Genomic DNA, 26,427 nt, shown 5'->3' with positions numbered 1-26,427 from the left:
GGCATTTCCTTCTCTCCAGTCTTCCTCCAGACTCTGGCACCTTGATTTCCGAATGACATGCAAAACTGAGCAACAGTCCAGTGCTGCTTCTCTGTAGCCCAGGTCAGGCGCTTCTGCCGCTGTTTCTGGTTCAAAAGTGGCTTGACCTGGGGAATGCGGCACCTGTAGCCCATTTCCTGCAAACGCCTGTGCACGGTGGCTCTGGATGTTTCTACTCCAGACTCAGTCCACTGCTTCCGCAGGTCCCCCAAGGTCTGGAATCGGTCCTTCTCCACAATCTTCCTCAGGGTCCGGTCACCTCTTCTCGTTGTGCAGCGTTTTTTGCCACACTTTTTCCTTCCCACAGACTTCCCACTGAGGTGCCTTGATACAGCACTCTGGGAACAGCCTATTTGTTCAGAAATGTCTTTCTGTGTCTTACCCTCTTGCTTGAGGGTGTCAATGATGGCCTTCTGGACAGCAGTCAGGTCGGCAGTCTTACCCATGATTGCGGTTTTGAGTAATGAAACAGGCTGGGAGTTTTTAAAAGCCTCAGGAATCTTTTTCAGGTGTTTAGAGTTAATTAGTTGATTCAGATGATTAGGTTAATAGCTCGTTTAGAGACCCTTTTCATGATATGCTAATTTTTTGAGATAGGAATTTTGGGTTTTCATGAGCTGTATGCCAAAATCATCAGTATTAAAACAATAAAAGACCTGAAATATTTCAGTTGGTGTGCAATGAATCTAAAATATATGAAAGTTTAATTTTTAATGAAAATAATGAACTTTATCACAATATGTTAATTTTTTGAGAAGGACCTGTATATGAATGAAAGTGTGAATGAGTGTGGAACTAACATGAGTGTGGAAATATAATAAACAAATAAATAAACAATTCAAAAATAGAAAAGAAATGAATAGAAAAAAGTCTGTACATTCAATCAGATTCAGAAGACCCTGCAAAATGGGACAGCTCCTTAACGCCAGGGTCTGGACTCAATCTTGTACCAAATAATAAAAACAACATCAAAGTAAAAAGCAACTAGGGTCTTGTTTAATAGGGGAGGGAACTATAACTGCAATCTTGTGTATCCATACCAACTGGTGCTGCTACAAAGCCAATTATCAATGAAATATCAACTGCTTCAAGGCAGGCAAACTTCTCTTTAAGCATTACTAACCAAAGCCTGACATCTCCTAAAAAAAAAAAAAAAAAAACTAGAAAAAAAAAACCCAAAGAAGTAAGGTTTGGCCTTTTGCAGACAGTGAAATTCACCATAACGTACTCTAGCGGTATTTAACTGACACTGAGGGAAACTAATCACAACCTAAATGCATGAAAGCTGATCATTTACATCCCTTGGTGCCTGAATTAGCATACACTTAGAATCCAGCGGGAAAATAAGCCTAAGATACATACAGAAGATAATTATCGTTATGCATATAAATGCAATTTGCTAATGCAAAGGTTGAGGGGTCAGAAAGCAGAACATATTGCATTTGTTTGTGTATTTGACGTTTAAATTTATTTCACATCTGCAGCCGTCACTAATGAAACAAGCTTCTACATCTGGTCATGCAACAAGAAACACAGCAAGCTCCACTCATTGCTCCTTGAGTTACCACTGGATTCGCGAGGAGACAAAATGCAGCGCAAATATTTGAGTCAGTTTGTGATAGCCATGTATATGTCAGTGATATAAAGAACTGCTTGTGTGTCAGCCTGTTTACATGTGCATATTCGTCCACTATATGTATGTACACATATATAAGCGTAAAACTGCAGTTGAAGTCAAGTTCAAAGGATTAAGCGTTCAGCGTTTTCTAGTACAGACAGGCATGAGAGGCCTTATGTAACCCTCCCTCGATCTATTTACAGTCTCTAAGGCTGACTGGATGTCCTCCTGCACTCCTCTCTTGGCGTTTAAGTTGCATGTAAACAGACGGATAAAATCAGCAGCAGGTATTCTTATGATTTTCCGAAACATACTCTAAACCAGGAGAGCTTTGTAAACTATTGGTAAACCTATAGCAGAACTTACTTAAATATCCACATGTACTCATGGACCCTAATGACGCATTTTCACAGGTATTGACATCATAAATCTATTTGTTTTTTGTTATATTGTCGTTTTTTTTAAAGAACATTTATAACACTATAGTCGGTGTTTTCTTATACCTTGGCATTCATTTTCAGAAAACTAGTTAATGCTGCTGTGTGGATGTTTCTAATACAACAGCTGAGGCAGTGACAGTATCTTTCTCTCTTCTGACCAATGTAATCAATCTCTCGATATTTTTCCTCTTTTGAAAAGTAATAGAAACATTAATGTGGAAGTTTTCTTTTGCTATGGGGGCAAATAGGAAGGGCCTAATCAGTAACTTATGGCAAACAGAAAAGCAGGAAAATTGGGGAGTAAAGGAAGCAGGAACAGAACACAGAGAAACAATGAAATACAAACTAAAAGTCCATTAAACAGAACATCTGACACCTGTTAACAGATATAGTTAACTAATGTAAACAAATGAAACCTTGTTGTAAAGCGTTACTGAACATCAAAATCTTAAACAGCTGAAGAACTCTACTTTTTTCCAAGCAATGGACTAAAGAGTCTGTAAGCAGCCTTGTTGATAGGATGAGATAAGAACAAAGTCAAAACAAATACACAGACATCAGAGTTAATACAGAACACAATATTACATCTCTGCAATCATAAGCCCTGGAGCATCTTTTAAACGGTCTATTGCAAGGCTCTTGTGTACTGATACATCCTGCAATAAAAGGAAGCAAGCCATTTGCTCAAACTCCTTACATTTACTAAGGAAGGCAATCAGATTTTTCACAAACAGAAGATTCAGAAATGAAATCAACAACTTCTGTAAAGGAAAAATGGCCTGACAACACAAAAGCATATTTATTATTATTATTATTATTATTATTATTATTATTATTATTATTATTATTATTATTATTTTAATTTGCATTTAACAGTAATAGATATTTAGTAATACATAAACGCAATGGGAAAAAAACACTAATAAGAGCATAAAACTTTTGTCATTTTCAAAGGTGAAAAGAATGAAAATAAAAGGTACTGGGAAAATAATCTTTGCATATATACATTGATAAGATCACCATTTATTTAGCATTAGTGTGTTTATGAATATATGTTTTATAAGTTATATTATAGGAGTGTCGTTTTCATTTTGCATTTTGTAAAGAAAATAATACATTTTATTAAATAATTGAAATAATAGATGTTTAGAAAATATGAGGATACGCTGAAACAAAGATCTTTCTGTTTTGGTAGAGCCAGAGTAGGTAATAATCAGAACTACTGGTCTGAGTGGCTAGCAGGGGAAACAAATTACAAAATATTGCGCACGTGCTTAAGAGCAAAAAATAAGCCAGAAGACTACTGTTTTATATGCAGTTCTGGCTACTCCACTAAAAATCCACAGTATTCGTGTTGATTGGGTTTTACTTAAACCATTATTAACTTAAACAACAAAAGAATTTAGGGTGTTTGCATGACCTAAATGTTGCTTGGTTATTAAACATAACTAGAGTAAGGGTTGCATGTCATTGCATTCACAGATAAGTTTAGATAACATTCTGCTTAGATGTAAGGCCAAACCATAACTTTGCAAAAAAAAGACTGTGTTATACTACATGTAGAGCCAAATATTCTCTTTGAACAAAAGAAATGAAAATAGAGTGTAGAAACAGCCCACACTGATATTGACCTAGTAAACTGAATCATGGTCGCTCTCCCCTTTTACACGCATGAGCTAATTTCATTGCAGCTGCGAATGGACCGGTGACCCTTCCACTATGCCTTTCCCCCTGTAATGGTTTGACTGAAATACTTCCTAACCTATTTCCTCACAGACCACACATCATACATTTTCGAAATGCTGTTGCCCTGCATTCACAAGGCCATGCCCTGAAGTGCTGAATTATATGAAGAGTGTCTGTTCTGGGCAGAGCGCTTATATGGAAGCGGTACACACAAGTTGTGTCCCAATTCAGAAGCTGTATCCTTCGAAGGATGCAGACTCCAAAGGCCATGCCTTCAAAGTCCAAGAAAGTCGGACCGAGCATTGTTAAATGGAATGCTTACGGAAAATTGTTCTTGTCACGTAGCAACTGTGACAGGTGCCGTTGATGAGTGGCAGTAAAGTTTGTACTGGCCTTTTTTTTTTAATTATAGTCAACTGTTTGAAAATAAAACAGGGTTCACAACCTTTCTAAATCTTCACTAAACTGCATAAAAATCATATAATCAATAAGTTAAGACAACATTGTTTTTTACATTGTTTTACCTCATCAAAATAAGTTAAGCAATTTTCAAAGTTATACAAGATTCAACTAATTTTTTTAATCAGTTTACTGTGATTGCAGTTGAAATGACTTAAATATCCAAGTTGATTGTACCCTTGTATTTAAGGCAGCAACTTCTTTTACAGTGCATGGTCCATTTCTGTGCATAATAAGGAGTATACACTATCTATAAAATCACATATTGGTAAGATATGTGTTGACATATTTGAATGGCTTTCAAGTAAAAAACAAACAATCAAACATTTGTATCAAATTTGCTGTATAGAAAATTCCACCAATCAGAGAGTAGTAACAAGCAAAAATCAAGTCGGTCTCCCTACACTCTCAAAATATTCCAATATATATGCATATTTTGCTATAAACTTAGAAACGATTGAGAAATATAAAACTACTCATTTAAAAACAATATATTTAAATTCCATAATGCTGTTCGCGATGCTTCATAGGATTGCAGTTCTTTCCCTCACAAAAGCCATTACACAGTCTTGTACCTTTGTATTTCTGTCCAATTTTCAAATGTTCTTTTACTTCAAATCAATGTAATGATTATGATTTGATTGTGATTCACCCCGTAGCAGGTTGACTTGGTTTCTGGCTTATAACGCTTAAGGACTTTTTTGAAATCCCTATAGGAGATATTACCAACGCCACTGAAAAAGTGGACGGGCACTGGTGCACTCTGTGTAGACCAGCCTTCATCAAGCCGCTTTGAAGCATTCATTCTTTGAAGGATGCAGCCTCTGAATTGGGACGCAATTATAGTATGCTCTTGTTCGACTCACAGTGTCGCCGCATTAGTGCCCAAGGCCAACACAAACCAACAGGCCTAGTGAGCAGGGGTAAAGGTCCAGCCCAACACCTCTTAATCTAGTCACCGGACACTCCACCAGTGCACAAATTCATCTCTGCATGTATCCGCAATAGTAATTTGCTCTGGCAATCTGCCAAGGCAGACGGGAAAAGCAGAGCGGGTGGGTGAGAGAGACAGAACCTCTTGCATAACATTTCTTAACAAGTGTCAAGCATATTTTTAAACCGTCACTTCACATAACAAATCCTGTTTCCATGACAACCCAGTGCTCTGCGCAAGAGCAACGTTCAATAATGCTTTTTGCACTGCATTCGTTACTACCGTTTTATTCGTTCAGCGCCTTGCCAATCTTCATTTAAACCTCCTCATCTATTACACTGAAAGCAGTTTGTTAGAAAATGTGTTTGGCTCAGCCGTTTGCAAATAATATTTGCAGTGATTCTCAGCACTGTAAATGACAATACTATGTTGAATTTTTGCTGGTTTGATCTGGTTTAAACTGTTTTAGCCTGACAGCCAGGCAAAACCACTCAAACCCCTTATAAAACCAGCAAAACAGAGCAGCTTGAGCCTAACCGGGCTGGAAGACCACCCTGGGTGGTTTAAGAAGGGCAAATATTTGTCTCGATTAGCAGCACTTGTTTGTTTTATGCATTTCTCTCATTGGGCGAACGGAGAAGAGATGGAGTTGTCAGCTTTGCTGTTGGTTTTTCAGGAAAAGTGTTGATGTTCGCCGTCTGGATGAAATAGATGACGCTTTCTGCTCTCACTCCTGCTGGGTGCTTACTGATACTGTTTACAATCATGCAGTTTGGCTCTGCGCTATATGTCTGTAGTTCTCTTTGCAGCTACAGCCAGATATAAAACAATCAATCACAAAGCAATATTTGCTGTTGTCACAATACACCTTTGTTGTTTGTTTGTGACGGGCGGATGCCATTAAAACAAATGGAGCGGGCCCTGCTTTTTCCTCAGGATAAAAGTGCACTATTTATTCAAGTTTTTATGGAATCTATTGTAATATAGCACCTCAGTTATTTCAAGACATGCAAGTAATATTAACCACAGAGAATAAAGTGGACTGTCAATAATATTCTGGAGTTTTGAAGAAATGGCTTAGCAACAACTTAAACCAGCCTAAGGAAAACTGGTCTTTTGGCCTGGCCATGCTGGTTTGGCTGGTCTTTTATGTTGGTCTTAGAGGGTAGTTTGACTACTTGACAGCTGGGAGACCAGCTTGCAGATCAGCCAAACCAGCCTAAACCAGCTAAGACTAGCAAACCAAGTATGCGAGAGGTGAGTAGTGAAAGCAACGCTTGATTTTACTTGAGCCCCATTCGGACAGGACTTGCTTTCCCGTTCCCGTTGAGAGTTGTGTTTTGCAGACATACTTGAGATTTTAATCCCATCTGAATCTGCCAACTTTGTGTTTTTCCTCAAACAACCTCTGTAACAATTCCAGAGTAAATTGACTTTTTTCGGCAAACTCGGTGGTTGTCTGAGAAATCCAATCCCGTTCGAATGCAATAGCCTTTGATGGCTGATCCCAATAATTCTCCTCATGTGTTTTTGTCTAACCTGACCTGCCATTTGCACACTAATCTTCTGCATGTTGCACCTTTCAATATGGACATTATCTGATGAAAAATTAAAATAATACAAATATGAAATTAAGGAAAGTCAAATAGCGAAAACTTCTAAGACTGGCCATTTTAATAGCATCGGGTAAGATATGAATAGATTTTTCTGCTCAGTTATATGGCTTTATTATAAGCAGCCACTCATCAGAAACTCACCAAACTCGTGTGAAATTTATTTAAATAAGGTTTTTATAATATGTTAAAATTAAATTAAAATTAATTCATTAAAATAATGTCAAGCGAAAAAAGAAAAACAACAACAAATGAAAACGAGAAACTTTACACTGTTCCGGGCAATCCAAGTGGGGGAAATGGAAAACCCAGAGTGGAGCTGGAGTGGCGTAATTACAAAACACTTTCAGCAAGAGGAGAAATTGCTGTCACTCCACCTCTCTCATGTACTGTGCAGAAAAACACCTTAGGCTGGTGTAAGCTGTTATTTTCTGCAGGGTGCACCAACCAAGAATCCTTTCAATTTTATCATTTTAATTATGAATTGTTCCCCTTTCTCTAGCTTATATAAAACTTTTTTGCTCCTTTTTCAAAGCCATAATCACACAATTAACAGTCAATAATATTAACTGCACACTTAAATTGCAAATTTACTTTTGCAAATTATTGAAGGCCAGTCAATTGTTTTATGATTTATTTATTTATTTTTGCAATAACCATCACAAATTATTCCTATTTCCCACCATAAATTTATCATCTCTATCATGCTATTTGTGTTGGAGAGATGTGCCTTTTGCCAGCCTCTCTTTTTGGTTATTTTGTTCATTATTGCTAATGTTTTTTATTATTTAATCCCAATTTCCAATTTTTTAGTTAATCTTTTTTATCAGCTAATGCAGCTTCATAAGCTTTTGAAATACAAAATCATTTGTATCCAAATGAAACAAGTGACAAAGAGAGAGTGTGTTTGTATACTATAAAAAGCTCCATAACAAAAATAAAATGCTAATTTGTAGTAGTTTGCTCAGTGAGTGCACAGGTGTGGGGTTTGGTATGGGGATTGGGGGGCTCAAGCCCCTTCCCCTTTTGTCTCAAAATGTATTGTGCCCCTCTCTGATAATTGTAAATAATAATTATTATTATTATTATTATTATAAATAGTAAAATAGATAACAATAAATGTATACACTATTGCCACTTTGGTAGGCGGAGTTTCCTTTGCAGCGCTATGTGCAGCAGTTCGCTGCGAGTCTTCAAACTACAGGAGCCGCAGGTAACGTTAAGCTAATATGGAAAAGTTACATTTATCCTACCATGCTACTGTAAAAGTTGTGGCAGCATGCGAGTTATGCTTAACTAAAATAAAAGTATAACTCGATTTCAGCCGCATTCTGACTCTGAGAACGTCATTCGTTTTTATCCAAGGCAAGTGTTATTAGCTTGGGGAAATACATCTAGTGAAATGAAATCTTAAGTCTAAATTGTAAAGAATTTATATCTTTGATTTCATAGTAACAATAAGATTCAATTGTTTGTTATTTGTGTATTAACTAATTATCAACACTTTTGTTACTGTATTTGTTAATCTTAGTTAATAATAATACACCTGTTAATTGTTTGTTCATGTTATTTCACAGTCAGTGCATTAACTAATGTTAACAATTACAACTTTTGATTTTAATAATGTTTTAGTAAATACTGGAATTAATATTAACAAAGATTAATAAATGCTGTAGAAGTGTTGTTCATTATTATTTCACGTTAACAAATTTAATTAATGAAACCTTATTGTAAAGTGGTACTGATTTCATGATAGCTAACACTATACATGCATATAATGCATACATAACATTTACACCATCAACAAAACTAAACATGAATTCCTCATAATTACCTTCTTGATTCTCACTGTTTTGTTTGGTACAGTAAATAATATTTAGTAATATTATAATATTACTATCACTAAAATATCAAGGCCTTATCCTCGAGAGTCAGCAAAAAGGATGGAAAGCCTGGAATCTACCAGTAGAGGTCGGCTGCAGAGGTTTTGCGGGACAGTCGCTTTGGAGCACATTCGGATTGTTGGGGATTGAAGGGATGGCCAGGAAATGGCTGATAGGTAATGTCACTGAAAAGGCGGAAACAGCATCAAATTGGATCTGGATACAGCGGGAGGTGCGGTGGCACCTGTTGAAGGACTAAAAACGGCTTAGAGTTGGGTGGTGGTCAGCAGGGGTAGATCCAGGATGCTGGATCTGCTGTCGAGCTCTCCCGAGGTGTTATGGGCTTAAATCGACGAAACACCAAGGAAGGGGGGTGCCCATCTGATGACCGGCTATACCCACCTAACTCTTGTAGTGTTGAGAGATGTAACCAAGCCTTGAGCTGGCCCAGGGAGAAGGTTGGTGCTTGGAAGGAGGAGAGAACGAGAGGAGAGCGATGCCACTGGCTCACAGATGGGGCAGGGCAGAGTACCTGTAAAGGTGGGCCAGTTTACATGATCACATCATCGTTTTTGCATATATTTTCTGGTTGACCCGGTGACTACTTGGAAAGACAAGTTGGCGACCGAGGAAGAACGGTGACAGCTAGGAAAGACTGCTGACATTTGGGAAAGACCAAAGCTGGGGTGTGGAGGTTTGGCAGGCCTAAGAACAACCTTCGCGATGAGGACCCATTGCTAATCGCTATGGAAAGGTACATTATAAGATAACCCCACGGTCGAGCGAGAGCGGGGGGGGTGATCGGCCCACAGGACAGACCTTTGGTATGACCACTCATGATGGATTTTCAACTATGGAACAGACAAACGATTTATCCCGGGTCTGCAGATGTGGTAAGATATGTAAAAATGGGAGGGGTCTGAAGATACATCAGACAAAGATGAAGTGCTTGCAACCGGAACATAATGTGCAACGCACAGGGAAACCTGGTGAGACGGAGGAGAGGCATTCCATATAAGGTGTACAAGTATTGTGAAAGGCTCAAGAGACGACTTTGGAAGCTACTGAGAGTTGCATGAAAGAAGGACTTCCTCGCTGATAGTTGGCTGGTCGCTGAGGGATGCTTCATCCCTAAGGAAGAAAACTCTATGGGGATTAAGCAATTCTGTACCATCTCACTCCTTAACGTTGAAGGCAAGATTTTTCTTGGGATTCTGGCGAAGAGACTGACCACCTTTATGATGGACAATGGGTACATGGACATGTCTGTCCAAAAAGGGGGAGTTCCAGGGGTGGCAGGCTGTGTTGAGCACACCAGCATAATCACCAAGATTATCGAAGATGCAAGGAAGAACCGTGGTGACCTCACAGTTCTGTGGCTGGATTTAACAAATGCATTTGGGACGATACCCCACAAGCTGGAGCATTTGACGTTGGAGACCTACCATGTCCCAGAGCGATTCCAGAAGCTCTTGCAGCGTTACTATGACAACTTCAACATGCGCTTCTCCTGTGGAGACTTTACCACAGAATGGCAGAGGCTAGCGGTGGGCATTGTCACTGGATGAACAATCTCAGTGATTTTGTTTTTAGCAGCGATGGACCTTCTCGTTAAATCAGCAGAGAAGTTGCGTCGAGGCGCAGTGTTGGCAAGTGGCATCCAGCAGATACCTATAATAGCATTTATGGACGACCTCACCATCACGGCAAAATCAGTACCTGAAGGGAGATGGATCTTGGAGGATCCGGTTGAACTATCCAATTGGGCAAGGATGGATTTCGAACCAGGAAAGTCCAGAAGCCTGGTGTTGAGGAAGGGGTGTATCCAGGACCGGTTCCGCTTCAGGATCAAAGATACCATCATCCCAACGGAGAGAGAGACCATCATCCCAAGAGAGACCGGTGAAGAGCTTGGGGAAATGGTACAGGGCAGACCTCAATGATAAGCAGAGTGTGAGGGAGATGATTATCCAAGTAGATACCTGGATGACATCCCTAGAGAAGAGTGGCCTACCTGGCAAGTATAAGGCCTGGGGTTACCAACACGGGGTACTTCCTAGGCTGCTCTGGCCTTTTTTTGTTTATGAGGTACCTGTCTCTACCGTCGAGGGATTGGAGAGGAGGATTAACACCTATTTGAGGAGGTGGCTGGGCGTCCCAAGAAGCTTCTGCTCCATTGGCTTGTATAGCACAGGCAGCAAGCTGCAGCTGCCAGTAACATCAGTGGTCGAGGAGTATAAGGCGACAAAGACACGCCAGGCCATGATGCTGCGAGACAGCAAAGACGAAAGAGTACGCCAAGCAGGTATTGTGGTCAGGACAGGTCGTAAATGGTCAGCCAGTAGAGCAATGATGGAGGCTGAGGATCGACTGCATCATGCTGACATCGTTGGGACAGTAGCTCTGGGCAGGCTTGGACTGGGTTGTTCCACCAGAATAAGCTGGAAAAAAGCTGACCCAAAAGAACGTCGCGGCATGGTGCAGAGGGAGGTCCGTAAAGCAGAGGAGGAAACCCGGCATGTCAGGGCTGTTGCCATGAAAAAACAGGGCAGCTGGACAAGGTGGGAGGGCATGCAAGAAAGGGCCCTGACGTGGCAGGAGATCTGGACCATGGAAGGACGTCGGATAAAGTTCTTGATGTGTTCTGTCTATGATGTCCTGTCTACCCCATCAAACCTCCATATTTGGGGGATAGCAGAGAACCCCAGCTGCACGCTGTGTGGAAAGACAGCCAATCTTGAACACGTCCTTTCAGCATGTCGCTCAAGTTTGGGAGACGGGAGATTCCGGTGGCGCCATGATAAGATCCTGTCTCGGTTGGCGGATGGTGTGGAACAGGCAAGGACGAATCGTAAACCGCTTTCTGATGGGCACCACTTTATCCATTTCGTCAGGACAGGATAGAGCACTGCAGCAGTACGGAGGAGCAGAGGGGTCCTGGCCTCCGCAAATGACTGGGAGATGCGGGCAGACCTGAAAAAGCAGCTCAAATTCCCGGAGGAGATAGCACTCACTAGCCTCAGACCAGATATTGTACTCTGGTCTAGAGGTACCAAGCAGGTGGTGCTCTTAGAGTTAACTGTACCCTGGGAAGAAAGGATGGAGGAGGCACATGAGCGTAAGCTCAAAAAATATCAAGGCCTTAACCTCGAGAGTCAGCAAAAAGGATGGAAGGCCTGGAATCTACCAGTAGACGTCGGCTCCAGAGGTTTTGCCGTACAGTCCCTTTGGAGAACACTCGGATTGTTGGGGATTGAAGGGATGGCCAGGAAACGGCTGATAGGTAATGTCACTGAACAGGCAGAAACAGCATCAAATTGGATCTGGATACAGCGGGAGGTGCGGTGGCAGAGCAAACCTTTTGAAGGACTAAAAACGGCTTAGAGTTGGGTGGTGGTCAGCAGGGGTAGATCCAGGACACTGGATCTGCTGTCGAGCCCTCCCGAGGTGTTATGGGCTTAAATCGACGAAACACCAAGGAATGGGGGGTGCCCATCTGATGACCGGCTATAGCCACCTGACTCTTGTAGTGTTGAGAGATGTAACCAAGCCTTGAGCTGGCCCAGGGAGAAGGTTGGTGCTTGGAAGGAGGAGAGAAGGAGAGGAGAGAGCGATGCCATTGGCTCACAGATGGGCTAGGGCAGAGTACCTGTAAAGGTGGGCCAGTTGCGATGATCACATCATCGTTTTTGCATAATGCATATACAATATTTTCCCTATTTTCGTTTGATGTGTTATGCATTCTAATCGTATCAACATCTTTTCATAGAATGCCAAGGAAATAAAGGATAAAAAGAAAACAAGGAACTCTTTTCTTTTCTTTTTTGCCCTTTTTGGTCCTAACAAGTTTGCTATTTAGACTTTGTACAAGCCAAGTTCATTGAAAACCCCGCTCCTAAAAATAAAAAATAAAAAGAGAGAGAGAGAGAAAGAGAGAGAGAGAGAGAGAGAGAGAGAGAGAGAGAGAGAGAGAGAGAGAGAGAGTCATTCTCTGTTTGTGCATCTTACAACCCAATTTATTGAACAAAAATATAAAAAATTAATTAATTAATTAATTAATTAAACTAAAAACAAGGTGCGATGTCTTTTTATTGCAAACATGGAAATTATTTCAAATGTTAACAAAGTGATTGGTCAGTCACAGTTGATTCTGACTTGTCAATCATTCTGATAATATTTTTGTATAACGACTGCTGAATAAATAAATATTTTTGGAAAATAGCCATGTCGTAAATAACTGTTATGGGCTAATATTATATTATGTGAAAATTTTCCCACCATGATAAACTTTTTTGCACCTTTTGTGCACACAGAGCATCATCGAAAATTCTGAGTGTCTTTTAAAAATAAATTTAAAAATGAAACACTTGGCAGTGATTGGGAGTGGAGTCACAGCAAAACTCTACCAGTACAACTGATGAAGTATTGATGAACCGTTTTCCTTTTTCCATGAACCTTGAGAATAAGAGTGTTATAACTGTTGAGTGTTGATTGTGTGGGAGAATGTGTGGATTGGATTGATTTGTTCTCACTCACACAAATATTACAAGCAAAAAGGTTTCCTTAAAGGAGAAGTGTGTAATTTCTGTTTTTAACCTTTATTTATATAATGCAGCTTGTTTCAAAACAGCTTTACAATGATCAACAGGAAAATATTGATTCAATGATGCCAACCGAATTCAATTCTGCTGTAAAGCAGCTCTAAAAAGATAACAGTAAACAGTCATTATTCAGTTGAAATCATTTTAGGGTTGATTTAGTTTGGTTTGTTAACTGTGTAAAGTTCATCAATTATGGAATGAGTTCAGTTCATCTGTAAAGCAGCTCTGGAATGAAAAGAGTGATGTCATCATCCAGCTCATTTCAGTTCTCATTAAGTTTGGAAATTAAGTTATTGATGTTATCCCAAAAAACTTACAGTATGTTGTCATAACTTATTGATCATGTAATTTTTTACAGTGCACAATTCGAAAGATTTGGATTACATCGCACAAATAAAATTCATTACTTTTGTGAATTTATGTCCCATTTTTGGTTCTATTGTCAGTTACAGAAGGACTATATTTCAGAAATGTTAATATAGACTTTTTTTCTGTCCCAAGGCAAACAAAGTATTACATGATTATCAATGGTTTAAACAATTAAAGAAATGTCATTCATTTTAAAGTTTTAAAGTGTATTCTTGTTTAATATTATGTAATCCTTTGAAACAAGTTTGCAGCAAAAGTCACAGAACAGAGCAAAATGTTACAATTTCATATAAAGTAAATGAGTAAACTGTGTTTAATAAATGCGACTGAAAATGTCATTGATACAATAAGACAACTCAATACAATAAAATTCCACATACATTAATGCCACGATTTTAATGTTCATAAATAAGAATTCGTACACATTTGTACCTCAGTAAAGTTGTTCATACATACATAATTTACATTGTAGTGATTTCAATACGTCAATATTGTGTTTAATTCTCTGTGTACGTCTATGTAAATGTACGTGTGGTAGAGCCACACATTACATAAAAATACATACAAATACTCATGAGATCATGTTGGCTATAAACTCTCAATTGCAAGTTATAAAGTTCGAATTGTGAGATAAAGAGTTACAATTTACTTTTTCTATTTTTTTATTTCATGGTGGAAACAAGCTTTCACAATTAAGTCATTAGATGTCATCCTGAAAGCACTGCCATGACCAGTGCCAACCTTTCATTTCTTCAAAAATTGCCCTTAATGAAAAAATAAATAAATCCTGAATTAAAACAGAACGGCAATAACAAAGTAACAAAACAGCAGGCTTCACGTCCTGAAACAGGGGGGAGCTGTCATTTTAAAGCTTCCCATCTAGATCTCATTTCTGAAGCCAATAATCAAAGCTAAACTGGGGAATACGTTTTCCCATCTCTCCCCCTAATTTAGTGAAAAATACAACATTTTGAGCTGAAAGATTTCCTCACAGGACGCTTTGTAATGAGGAACACAGGGACGAAATAAATTTCACTGAGAAAATACTGTAATTTAATGCTGAAACACATCAGTATAATTGGAAAAGATTCACATTATGTCTGATCTCGTTCTTCCGATGGTAATGATAATTCTCGAGGCGCCACAGTGTTTGAACTGTCATGGGACGTGATAAATTTCATACATTAAAAGTGTATGAATTTGAGATCATCTGCTTTTGTGTGAAGATGGATGAGCTTACACAAGATGCTGGGGAAGAAAAGGAATGGTGATCATGGACCTGGAAATAGCCTCTTAATATGAATAATTAACAGAAGATGTTCAATAATAGCAGCTGCTGCATAGATATATATTGAAATGTGTTGCAAATTAAAAATAAATGCTGCCCTATGTATTATCACCTGTCTGATGTTAAGTGTCAGCACCAAAGCATCCAGACAAGCGACAATCCGCCCCTTTCTCTTACTTTCATTTTTGAGAACAACAATTCCTGAGACTTTCTTGAAATCAATGTTATTCTTTTCTTTTTGTTCACAGTTATAAATGTTTACCATATAACACAAGGATACTTGATAAACCACTTTGTATTTAGCAGAGGCATTATGCTTATTATGATGTTGTATTGACATGTCCAGCTGTGCTTATCCCAGTGGCTGATGGGAACAGCAGGGTGACATAATTCCCACTCAGGTGTGAACGGTAATGAGACGGCCAGCAGTGATTCTTTAATATTATTAATAACTGCAGTCAAGAGAGAAAATGTGTAATCTAATATCATCATGACTGCAATGGCCATAGCTCAGCATATATCAATAGATCAATATTAGGTGGTTTGGCATTTAGATTGTTTTGTAGGGAACACTGGTTTACAGGTGTTCAAGCTACCTCGGTTTCAAAACCTATTGAAATATATCTAGTTAGGCAGCTAACTTCTAAGACAGCACTGTAAACTCACAGAAACCTCAGAGGTGACTGAATTGAAACGGTCTACACTGCAGAAATGGTCCCTTATGTAGACACAAATAACGCTCTCATGTGAAGTACACAGGTTTTTCCAATAGAGTCTGGTGTTAGCATGTGGCTAAGCTAACGGCAATACTATAAACATTACATAACACACAAATAATGTATGAAATTAGATTTTTCTTGTTTACTAGGAAGAGCTATTTTTATCAACACATTGCAGAATCAAATGGATAGGGTACAACGGGGCTAAAGGCGCAACGGGGTAAGAGGCGCATTTTCATTTATTTTCCTCTAAACCACTAGATGTCACAAAAACTTGCTGTAGCAATTTCCAAAACATCCGCTTTTCAAGATACGCTTGGAAATTTGGCTGATCCTTGAGCAGCAGCAGCAGTGCAAAGTTGATTCCGTGCTTATTTGATCTAATTTTTTTTTTAAATGTTAGATTTAAGTAGCAAATGAATTTGCTAAAATGAATGAATATATTTTGAGACAAAGGTCTTAATTAAGCCCAGGACACACCAAGCCCACCACGATCGGCCGTTGGGCAATGTCGGACCGTTTTTGAGCGTTGGCCGACGTAGTTTTCCCGGTGTGTTCCGCACCGTTGGCTCTAGTCTGACACTTTCGGGGTATTTTTTTTTTTTTTGGATCGGCGTTGGGCTGTATGTGAAAGAGGGAACTCTGATTGGCTGTTCAACTTAGTGAAAGAGTCAGTGCACGAGAATAATAGCAAAACAGCGAGCAAAGAAGTCAAAACGGTACAGACAGAAGGCATATGGTCTAATGTTAAGTCATCTTGAGTGTTTATTGGCGAATATTTCAATATTAAAGGAGAACTCCGGCGCAAAATGAACCTGGGATGTATTGGTACCGAATCGACTGTTCTCTGGGATTTGTTTTTATGATAATCGAGTGTAAAGAGTTTTATCTCTAAAAACTGTTTAGCTTATAACTCTATGGGGCATATCATAAGTAAAAAGAGATCGCTAGTTAATATCACTAACACGGCTCAAAATAGCCCCACACTAACACGGTAGCTTAATGAGGGTCTATACATACAAACCGAAGCACCGAGAACTTTGTAAGTGTACAGCAAGCTTAATAATAATATACTTTATAAAGACAGTACCATCGCGGAGCCATCTTTGGAAAACAGTCTCGATCAGTCGAACCACGAACGCCGCGCTACGAGATGAACTGTGACTTGGAATCTCACAGTTCAGCTCACTTAGCACGGTGTTAGTGGTTCGACTGGTCGAGGCTGTTTCCCAAAAATGGCTCCTAACTGTATACGCGATGGTACTGTCTTGGTACCTTAATGGTTGTAAAAAAAATTTTCAAGATAATTAATGCAAAAAATTCAATACCGGAAGAATATGTAAAAGTATATTTGGGACAAAACGCCCCTGCTGTCGGGGCAAAAGGCACAATAATTAACATGATAATAAACAGCCAGGAGACTTTTACTTCTGTTGACATGACATGTTAGATTCAGATGCTAAATACCACATTTTATGTTGGGTGTCCACCTTCGAGATAATCATTTATAATGAAAACAACTAATTTAAAATATGATATTAATCATATCATATCATAAAATATCTATATAGCTGTAAATCTAAATATCTGTAAATTTATATAGCATTTTTATGGGATCTCCAGTGCATTCAGAATCTTTACTTTTTAAAATAATTTTGTTTCTGTATTTTTTAAATTTTATATTAACATATTTTAATGACAGTATATTTATTGAACAAAAATCAATACTTTTATTTGTAAAAAATAAATAGAAAATAGTAAAAACTTTGCTAGTGTGGTTGTTTTGTAAAGCTATTAACTTTATTTTAGCTAAAGTATTTGTATCAATACTTTGGGCCTTTTCCCCCATGCTGTTGAGACTTTTACCCTGTGTGTGGGGTAAAAGGCCCACCACCAACATTTATCAGATTTTTTAAACAAACTACTTATATTTTTTTTTTACTGAGCTCATTTTAGTGCGATGTACATTGCCATAGAATTTGAATCTTAGAAGAGCATAATTTTGCAGCACACTGGGGTTTGGAGCAGAGATACGTCACAGTGTTTGTTTTTTTAAATTAATACTGTATGTAATTTGCCAGAAAGAATAATCATATACTGTTGATTGTTTTGGTAGGTCAAAAAGAGTATGGACAAAACAAGCTGGGATAAAAATGAAAAAATAATAAAAAGACAGGCATTTTGTAGAGGACAATATCAGCTATATCAGAAACACATGCTTGTTTTTCCTCTCCAACATTTTCCATTTTAGAAAGTATGATCGCTGAACCATTATCTCAGTTGTGTTTATTATATCAGCTCATGCTATAAAAATGTTTTATTGTGCACTATCTGGGCCCGAACAGAACCATTAAAACAATAAAACAGGTCATAGTGTGAATTGCAGTGCAGTATATAAGGCCAGACTACTTTAACTTTTTTCCACAACACATCCATCCAATGATCTGCTGGGAATTATGTGAGATTTCCTTACGTATGTATTTCCCCTAATTGGAAAAACAAAAGAAAATCATATGTCTATTAATAAAGAAGCAAAACACCTTGATTCGACGCATTTAGGGTGTGTGCATTCGTCTTAAAAACAGTACAGCCAATTTTGCCAAATGAAATTAACTTTATTGTATCAAACTACTGTTCACTATTAGAGAGTAACACATACTTGAACTGCAGTGATGACGCACAACCATGAGCTTGCATGTAACAGCTTCAGATTTAACTAAAACCAAAACCAGTTATATAACTTATTTATAAAAGAAATCATATTGCAATAAAATAGTTCATTTAACAAGACATGAAGGTAACACTTTATATTACGACCCGCAAAACAACTGCGTGAGTAAACGGAAATTAAGGTGTACGTTTCTGTAATTATAGTGTACTTCCGTGTAGGTATAAGGGAACAATATGTTAAGTTTTGGGTAATAAAGGGGTAACAAGAAGATATACAACCTGCAAAGAACTTCGTAAGTAAACCGAAATTACGGTGTACGTTTCTGTAATTATAGTGTTCCTCCGTGTAGGTATAAGGGAACAATATGTTAAGTTTTGGGTAATAAAGGGGTACAACCAGATATACAAGCAAATTATTTATAATGTAATTATTTTAAAACTAACAGGTACCTATTCTGTTACTATATTCCAGGCAAAAATTGTATGTCTGTTGTATATAAAAGTTTTTATCACATTTCTGGCAAAATATTCTTGTGCAATGTAGTTACAGGGTAATTTTGATATCTGTGGGTTGTAAATTTAACGTATATATATATATATATATATATATATATATATATGGCTGTATGTAAGAACAGTATGATAAAAATTGAATTTATTGGCTTTTCTTACTAAACTACTTAACGTTAAGCCAAAAATTTAGTTTCTGGTATGATTTTAATTTAGAACGTACCATGTAGTACTTAGTAGTTACCTTATCACATTGTATTTCAACGACACTTAAATGTCAGGGCAAATATACTGTGTAATTAAAACGTTGTTTTGTTTTGTTTTAGTAGAGTACCTTTCTCTGTAATTACTGTGCAAATAGTGTTGTTTCGGATTGTTACATAATAAGTAGTGTTTGTTACCCGTTTCAACTGTGTATTTACAGGGTAAGTGTAACTCCTGTGGGCTGTAAATTAAAGTGGCGCTTGTTACCCCCTTGTTCTGTGTAGTTACAGGGTAAGTGCAGTAAATATACAATAAAGGATCCCATTTATTTTCTGACTTTTATTTTACAAAGTATTTACCCAACTACACAGAACAAGGTGGTAACAAGCGCCACTTTAATTTACTGCCCGCATGAGTTACACTTACCCTGTAAATACACAGTTGAAACAGGTAACAAACACTACTTATTATGTAACAATACGAAACATCTATATTTGTACAGTAATTACAGAGAAAGGTACTCTTATTAAGAAAACAAAACATAAAAACGTTTTAATTACACAGTATATTTGCCCTGACATTTAAGTGTCATTGCAATACAATGTGAAAGTTGTTTTATGTTTTTAATGTTTAATTTACAACCCACAGATGTCAAAATTACCCTGTAACTACATTGAACAAGAACATATTTTGCCAGAAATGTGATAAAAAAAACTTTATATATAACAGATGTACAATTTTTGCCTGGAATATATTAACAGAATAGGTACCTGTTAGTTTTACAATAATTACATTATAAATAATTTGCTTGTATATCTGCTTGTTACGTCTTTATTACCCAAAACTTAACATATTGTTCCCTTATACCTACACATAAGTACCCTATAATTACAGAAACGTACACTGTGATTTTGGTGTACTTACGCAGTTGTTTGCGGGTCGTAATATAAAGTGTTACCGACATGAATCATGAATCAGAGATGCTTACTGAAAATGAAAAATTTGGTCTTTTGTATTTAGTAAAACAAATATTTAAACAAATCGTAGCAATAAATTAATTTCATTTCAGTATTTAATCCAAAATATTTACAAAATAATAATAATCTCAAGATGTCCCATACAGTATATCCTCCAGGATAACAATATATCTCAATCCATATTAGTTCTGTTCTTAATACCAAAGTTCATGTCAGTTTGAAAAGAAGAAGAAAAAGATTTTTTTGAAAAAGATGAAGAGTTTTGTGGCATTAAGGAAATCTTCACATCAATGACCATAATCCTCCCAGAAGAAAAAAAATAAAGAAAGTCCTTCTACAAAGACCAAAAGAAAGACTATATGTAACAATTTTGTTCATAAATTTGTATGTTTCGGCCGTTATTGTTACTACGTACAATATACTGTAAATATGTAAATGCAACAACATTCCAACATTCAGAGATTTAGACTGGTGTCTGTTTGAGCAGATTGAGCCTGATAATTTTATGAGAGCAAACCTACTCATCCTGTGCTTTTTTTTTTTTTTTTTGTCTGCTGGAAAGAATTATCTACATGTTGTAGTCTTTCAGTCGGATTATGCCATTCCAATGCACAGTAAAACATACAAGTCTACTTTCAGAAAAGCGTTGCCGCAGACATTGTAGGATAAGGATTACATGCAAAGTAAACTTATTGGCGAGTAGAGCTCCGAGTATGTTTGGTATAAGCCTTTTACGAACACTTCTAACACATAATGTGTCTAACTCCATCAACAACATTCATAACAGAGATTTGACACATTCACTATGTAAAATGATCAATAATGAATGAGATCTCACTGCTGTTAGAGAGACAGGCTTAGTGGCTTCAATCTTTCGCATCATCTGTAATAAGACTAGCAACACAATAAAATCAATAACCTATAGACGCTGGTTTCCGCCACGGAATAAAACAATCTAAAAGATAACTGCGTCTTTTAATCTCACAATTCTGACTTTTTTCCTCACAATTGTGAGTTTATATCTCGCAATTCTGATGTTTTTTCTCACAATTGCAAGATATAAACTACTAACTGCGAGTAACAAAGTCAGAATTGCGAGAGATAAACTCGCAATCGCAAGAAATTCAGCAATTAATCGCAATTCTGACTTTTTCTCTCGCAATTGTGAGAGATAAACTTGCAATTGCAAGTTTATATCATGCAATTCTGACTTTATCACACGCAAATGTGACTATATAACGCAATTCTGTCTTTACAACACGCAAATGTGACTATATATCATGCAATTCTGACTTTAAAACTTGCAATTGTGAGTGGCGGAAACAAGATTCCATAATAACCAGCGTAGGGGAAATGTTCTGTAATTATCATGTTTAATAAATGATCAGATAACATTTAGCAATAGTTTCCAAACTGAACCTAAAAGATCTTTAAGTGAGAGTGAACGATCTAATGTTTTCAAAAACATCAGTAATGTAATATAATGAAACCATGCAAGATGAGTAATACATAATCTGGTCTGAATTGATCAAGGAACTATTTGAAACTTCAGGCTGTAACAATTACAAGTGATCAAGCATTTGATCAGAAGCTGTGTAAGCAAACAAGATTAAGTGGGACCCAAGTCAGTTTAACTTGTCAAATGACTCCAAGATCTTACATTTCATTAGCACTCATAAAGATTCAATCCCCCGGTTTCACAGACAAGTATTAAGCCTAAAATTCATGTTTGAGCTATTTTAACGGAAGTAACATGCACTGACATATCTTAAAATATGTCAGTGTCATTGTTTTGTCTCAAGATTCACCAGTAATGTTTTTTTACAAGGCATTTATTAACGCTAATTAAATATCCTAATTGAAATAAGGCCTAATCCTGTCTTAATTTTAGCCTTGTCTGTGAAACCAGGCCGGGTTTCAATAACCCATAGGGTTCTTGGCTTAATTTTAAAGAACTCTTTATGCCAAAAAATACTTTCATGTTTAACAGGTTATTCCACATTTTTCTAGAGAAAAATACGTTTACGAGCTGTTTAATTCATAAAATCTAATAAAAATTTTTTTTTTATTAAAACAAAGTTAATTAATTACAACTTGAAATGATCACATGATGAGAACCCAGAAAAGAAGACAATTAAATGGACAGTTCATACAAAAATGAAAATGATGTTACCTGCATGACTAACTGATTTCTGTGTAACATAAAACAACAATTAAACGTGTCGATCCTGAATGAAAATGGTGACTGTGGCGGTAAAAAAGGACAAAAAGTTAAATAAAATTAGTCCAGGGGCCAGTTGCTTAAACTTAGCTACTATGTTAAGACTTGAGAACTAGTTTGACCAACTAGCAATTAGTTAGGATGTAAACAGTCTTACTTTTCCGATTCAAATGAGACTAATACCTTTTCATGTCACTACTGACTATAAAAGGTTAGGACTTGAAGAAAAGAAAAATTATGACTAATATGTAAGACTATCTAAGGAGTTTGTGTAAATGGCCCCAGATGTGCTCTATTCTAAGCTTTCTGAAGCCACAAAAATAGCTTTACATATCTGTAACAACAGAAGCTGTACAGACCAAAAGGTAAGCAATTATTCACTCACAATTTTGCCTTCTAACCTGACAGCCCCTCCACTCTTAAAAAAAAAAAAGGTTCCAAAGCTGCAACTAAGGGTTGCAGTATTGCCATAGAAGAACCATTTTGGTTTCCCCAAAAGAACCTTTTAGTGAACTTCTTTGTGTGTGTGTGTGTGTGTGTGTGTGTGTGATAATCTGAATAACCTTTTTCCACTATAAGGAACCTTTTGTGCAATGGAAAGGCTCTATGGACATTTAAGCTCCTGTCTGAAACCACACCTGTATATGAATTAACAAATAGTCATTTTGGGGTGAACTAACCCTTTTAATAGTGCACATCTTGACACCTAATCTCATTACTTTGGCTAAAGGTACAAATGGAACCCAAGCAAAACAAAAAAAATCCTCATTTTGCTGACAAGAAACTTGCATTATTCCTTTGTCATCCTTCCATCTGTATAATCCTCCTTAAAGTTATTACCTGAGTATCTTCTGAAATTTACACACACACTGTAAAAACTAAAGGTGCCTAAAATATCCTGTTGGATACTCAAGGGACTTCAAAATGTAATTTAAGAGCCTCAAAGCTCTTTCTCCTATAGTAGGGTTACTGGTGGAGCATTGACAATCTTTGCGGTTCTTGCTGGAACTTATGGGATCATTTAAGCACTTTGAATTCAGTTCAGAGATCTGGAGTCCCCTTTTCATTACAATGTGAGCTCAAAGTGCAGTGTTGTGGTCACATTTGTGAATTTCGTGAAATTACACAGGCAAAAAAGTCCATTGACCATTGTCAGCAGCATAGCGACGTAATGTATAAAGCACAGCTCACACAGGAGTCACTTTCAAGCAGCTTTCTGTTGGTCAAATCCAGCGAACTTGGTCCCATAGTGAAAGTTTGGACCACACACGAAATTGCTGATCGTGTGGATTCTTATTGAAATGACTGGAATTCACCAGTGAAAATTCACAGAACAACAGATCATTTTACTGCACCTTACAGTAAACTGAACACAAATGTTTTAAAGTTAAGTGAAGATGGAAATTTGTATTAGTCGAAATGTATATTTTTTACATGGAACATGTGTGTTTCCATGCATTTTGTTGAGATGTCTTTTCTTGTACAGACTATTTTATATACATGGTTGATTGTTTTTTTTGTGTATTCATTGATATTAATCTATTACTAGCTTTTTTCCCAAGTGCATGGAAGTGTATGTATTAAAATGGATCTAAAATATGTAATAAACAATTCTTATTTTGTATATTTTGCACCTTTTATTTTTACAGTGCAGATGCATCTCTTTGCCCCTCATTCATCAAACTGTGAGCTCATACGATTATGATTGTTATGAATGAACTACACACAAAGTCCCAGGAACATCAATGAGTCTTGGGGTAGTGTATGAAATATAACAATAAATAATTGGTATTATCAGCAATTAAGGTGCATGTGGACCATCATGAGAACAACAGTTCTCAGTTTTCAATCTGAAAACATCAGTAGATATGCACCGAATCAACTAAATCCAGCTTCCCTCAAACAATACTTACAAATGCAACTTGTTTGTTGTTGCTCTAAGGTGATTATTTATTTAGAAATGAAAAGATTATGATATTGATCCAGGACACGACATTAGTGGGAATACAGTTTTTATAATTTATGTCTGTTTCTAAGCACTTCGTGAGCCTCAGAAGTGTTTTATTGTGTCATATAGTTTCTGTGTTGATGTACTTAATCCTTCATAAAGGCAGTTCATACAAAAGGTCTCGTAAAAACGAAAGACCCAAAATCACATCATGCTGTTGTCTGATTGTTCCATGGCCTTTATGAGTTTAAGGGCGTCTATTTGCCTTATTTACCATTTTCTGCAAATGCCCAGTCCTCAGAAATCTGGCATTACAAAAAGAGTCTTGGACTTCATAAACAAGTAAAATCAGTCAGGCACAGGAAGGTTTTCATTGACTATGGATACATTAGTGTTGGGTTTATGTTTCTCATAAGAGGCTGGAAATTTTTGCCAACACATTTCTATAAAATCTGCATTCTTTGCTTATCAAAAATAGTACTTTATATGTTTTAACTAATGGGAAATGCATTTTGATCATCAGTTATGGCAGACCTGAAAACATTGATTTGTAAATGTTTTTAGTTTTATTACATTTCTATTCCACTTGGTTTTTTTTCTCCCCAGAGGTGTTTCAGTATCCCTATCGATGGCTTCTACACCTATCTGTACTCTTTATAGACATTTATTCCTTTGTGTTTTTTTAGTTGTCTGTGGGAGAGAATGAGCATACTTATATTCAGCCGTGTGGGAGTCTGTGGGTGTGTGATTGAGAGAGGATTTCTAACCGTGTTCCCACAGAGGAAAGAGTTGATATACAAACATGCACTCTATCAACTACATTCACATTGTGAGAGAACTAGGCCTACATATTATGTAGATTAAAAGTCATCTCATTTCTGTTTGAACAGGTGTAATATTCAAAGCGATACATGACTGCTGATACTTCACAAATCTTTTTCCGTTTACATACTGAATGCATAAACATGTCTAAAAAGTATATAAAACTCTAAAACTTTTTGGAGTACCGCTGGTTTTCCAAAAGCTAAATGACATTGTAAGCTAACATGAGATATCATAACTTTGATAAATCAAAGTTCACAGCAGCATTAACTGGCAAAGGAAACAAAACTAAAGACACGATTGCACTCTTAAAATAAAGGGTTTTTTTTGTCCACAGAAATGCCATGGAAGAACCATTTTGAGGTTCTCTATAAAAAACCTTTCAGCGAACAGTTCATAAAAGAACCATTTTTTTTGTTGTTGTTTAAAGAATGTTTAAAACAATCTAAAGAACATTTTTCCCCTATAAAGAACCTTTTGTACAATGGAAAGGTTCTATGGATGTTAAATGTTCTTCACGGATCCATACATGCCAATAGTGCCAATAAAGTACCTTTATCTTTAAGAGTGTACATGAATCTTTGGCAACTGCAACATGAAATCAATAATAACTATATTAACTAATCAGCAGTTTAGCAGAGTTAGTGTTTAGATGGTTAATTGAAACACAAACATGTTTTGATGCTACCGAGGATTCACGATAAAACTTTAAAATTACAAGCTCATAATTAAATCATTTGCTTCTGAAAAGACAGGACACAATCTAAAGACATTTGAACTTACCTTGACATCTCAAATGGTTTATCTCTTAAAAAAAAGCCAATATAGACTTTACTTACGTCATAACCACAAAGCATGTTTTTCTACCAAGAGCTCAAGGTTTAGCCGAGCTGCACAATCTGGCTGCAAAACCTTCTTTCTACATCGACGACAATTCTGATGTAATATGTTTTTTTTGTACACAACATTTAAATCGCTATGGGGAGACCTGTGCCAGCTAAACAACATCCATTTTTATTTTCTAAAAGTGAATTTGGTCAACGTTTGGACTACAAATGACTTAGAATAAATTAGAATAACAGACACAAAACTCACTTGGATTTCAAGAAATTCAACTTTTACACAAGACTGTTCATGTAAAGGGGTTCCATTTTACAGTAAAATCAGAAAATGTGTTTTTAGTCAGAAAATAGTGAGGTCTGAATTAGACAATTTGACATTGATAAATACTATGGCAGCAGGTGAGATCTACACCATAAATTATGACTGAAAAAAGGGGGAAAATTACCTCTCATTTTGCAAGTGATTAAATGAATGCAACTGCAAATTTGTGCCTGTGAGAGATTTATCAGCAGATGAAAGTGTTAGGCCTAACCGAAAGATGAGTTTGGATAATTTCCATATTAGGCATTACTTGTGATACTTC

The 26,427-nt window shown here is 36.9% G+C and overlaps 1 protein-coding gene across 8 annotated transcripts in view; it reads right to left on the bottom strand.

The window, feature by feature from the left end:
* rasgrf2b (Ras protein-specific guanine nucleotide-releasing factor 2b) overlaps positions 1-26,427 on the bottom strand; it is an 84,526-nt gene that overhangs the window by 56,503 nt on the left and 1,596 nt on the right. The window lies entirely within an intron of this gene.

The sequence above is a fragment of the Siphateles boraxobius genome, unplaced genomic scaffold, assembly GCF_051911475.1.
Source record: "Siphateles boraxobius isolate OS27281-9 unplaced genomic scaffold, OSU_SipBor_1 16, whole genome shotgun sequence".
NCBI lineage: Eukaryota > Metazoa > Chordata > Actinopteri > Cypriniformes > Leuciscidae > Siphateles > Siphateles boraxobius.
The sequence above is the reverse complement of the archived record's forward strand: the minus strand, read 5'-3'. Positions and strand labels throughout refer to the sequence as shown.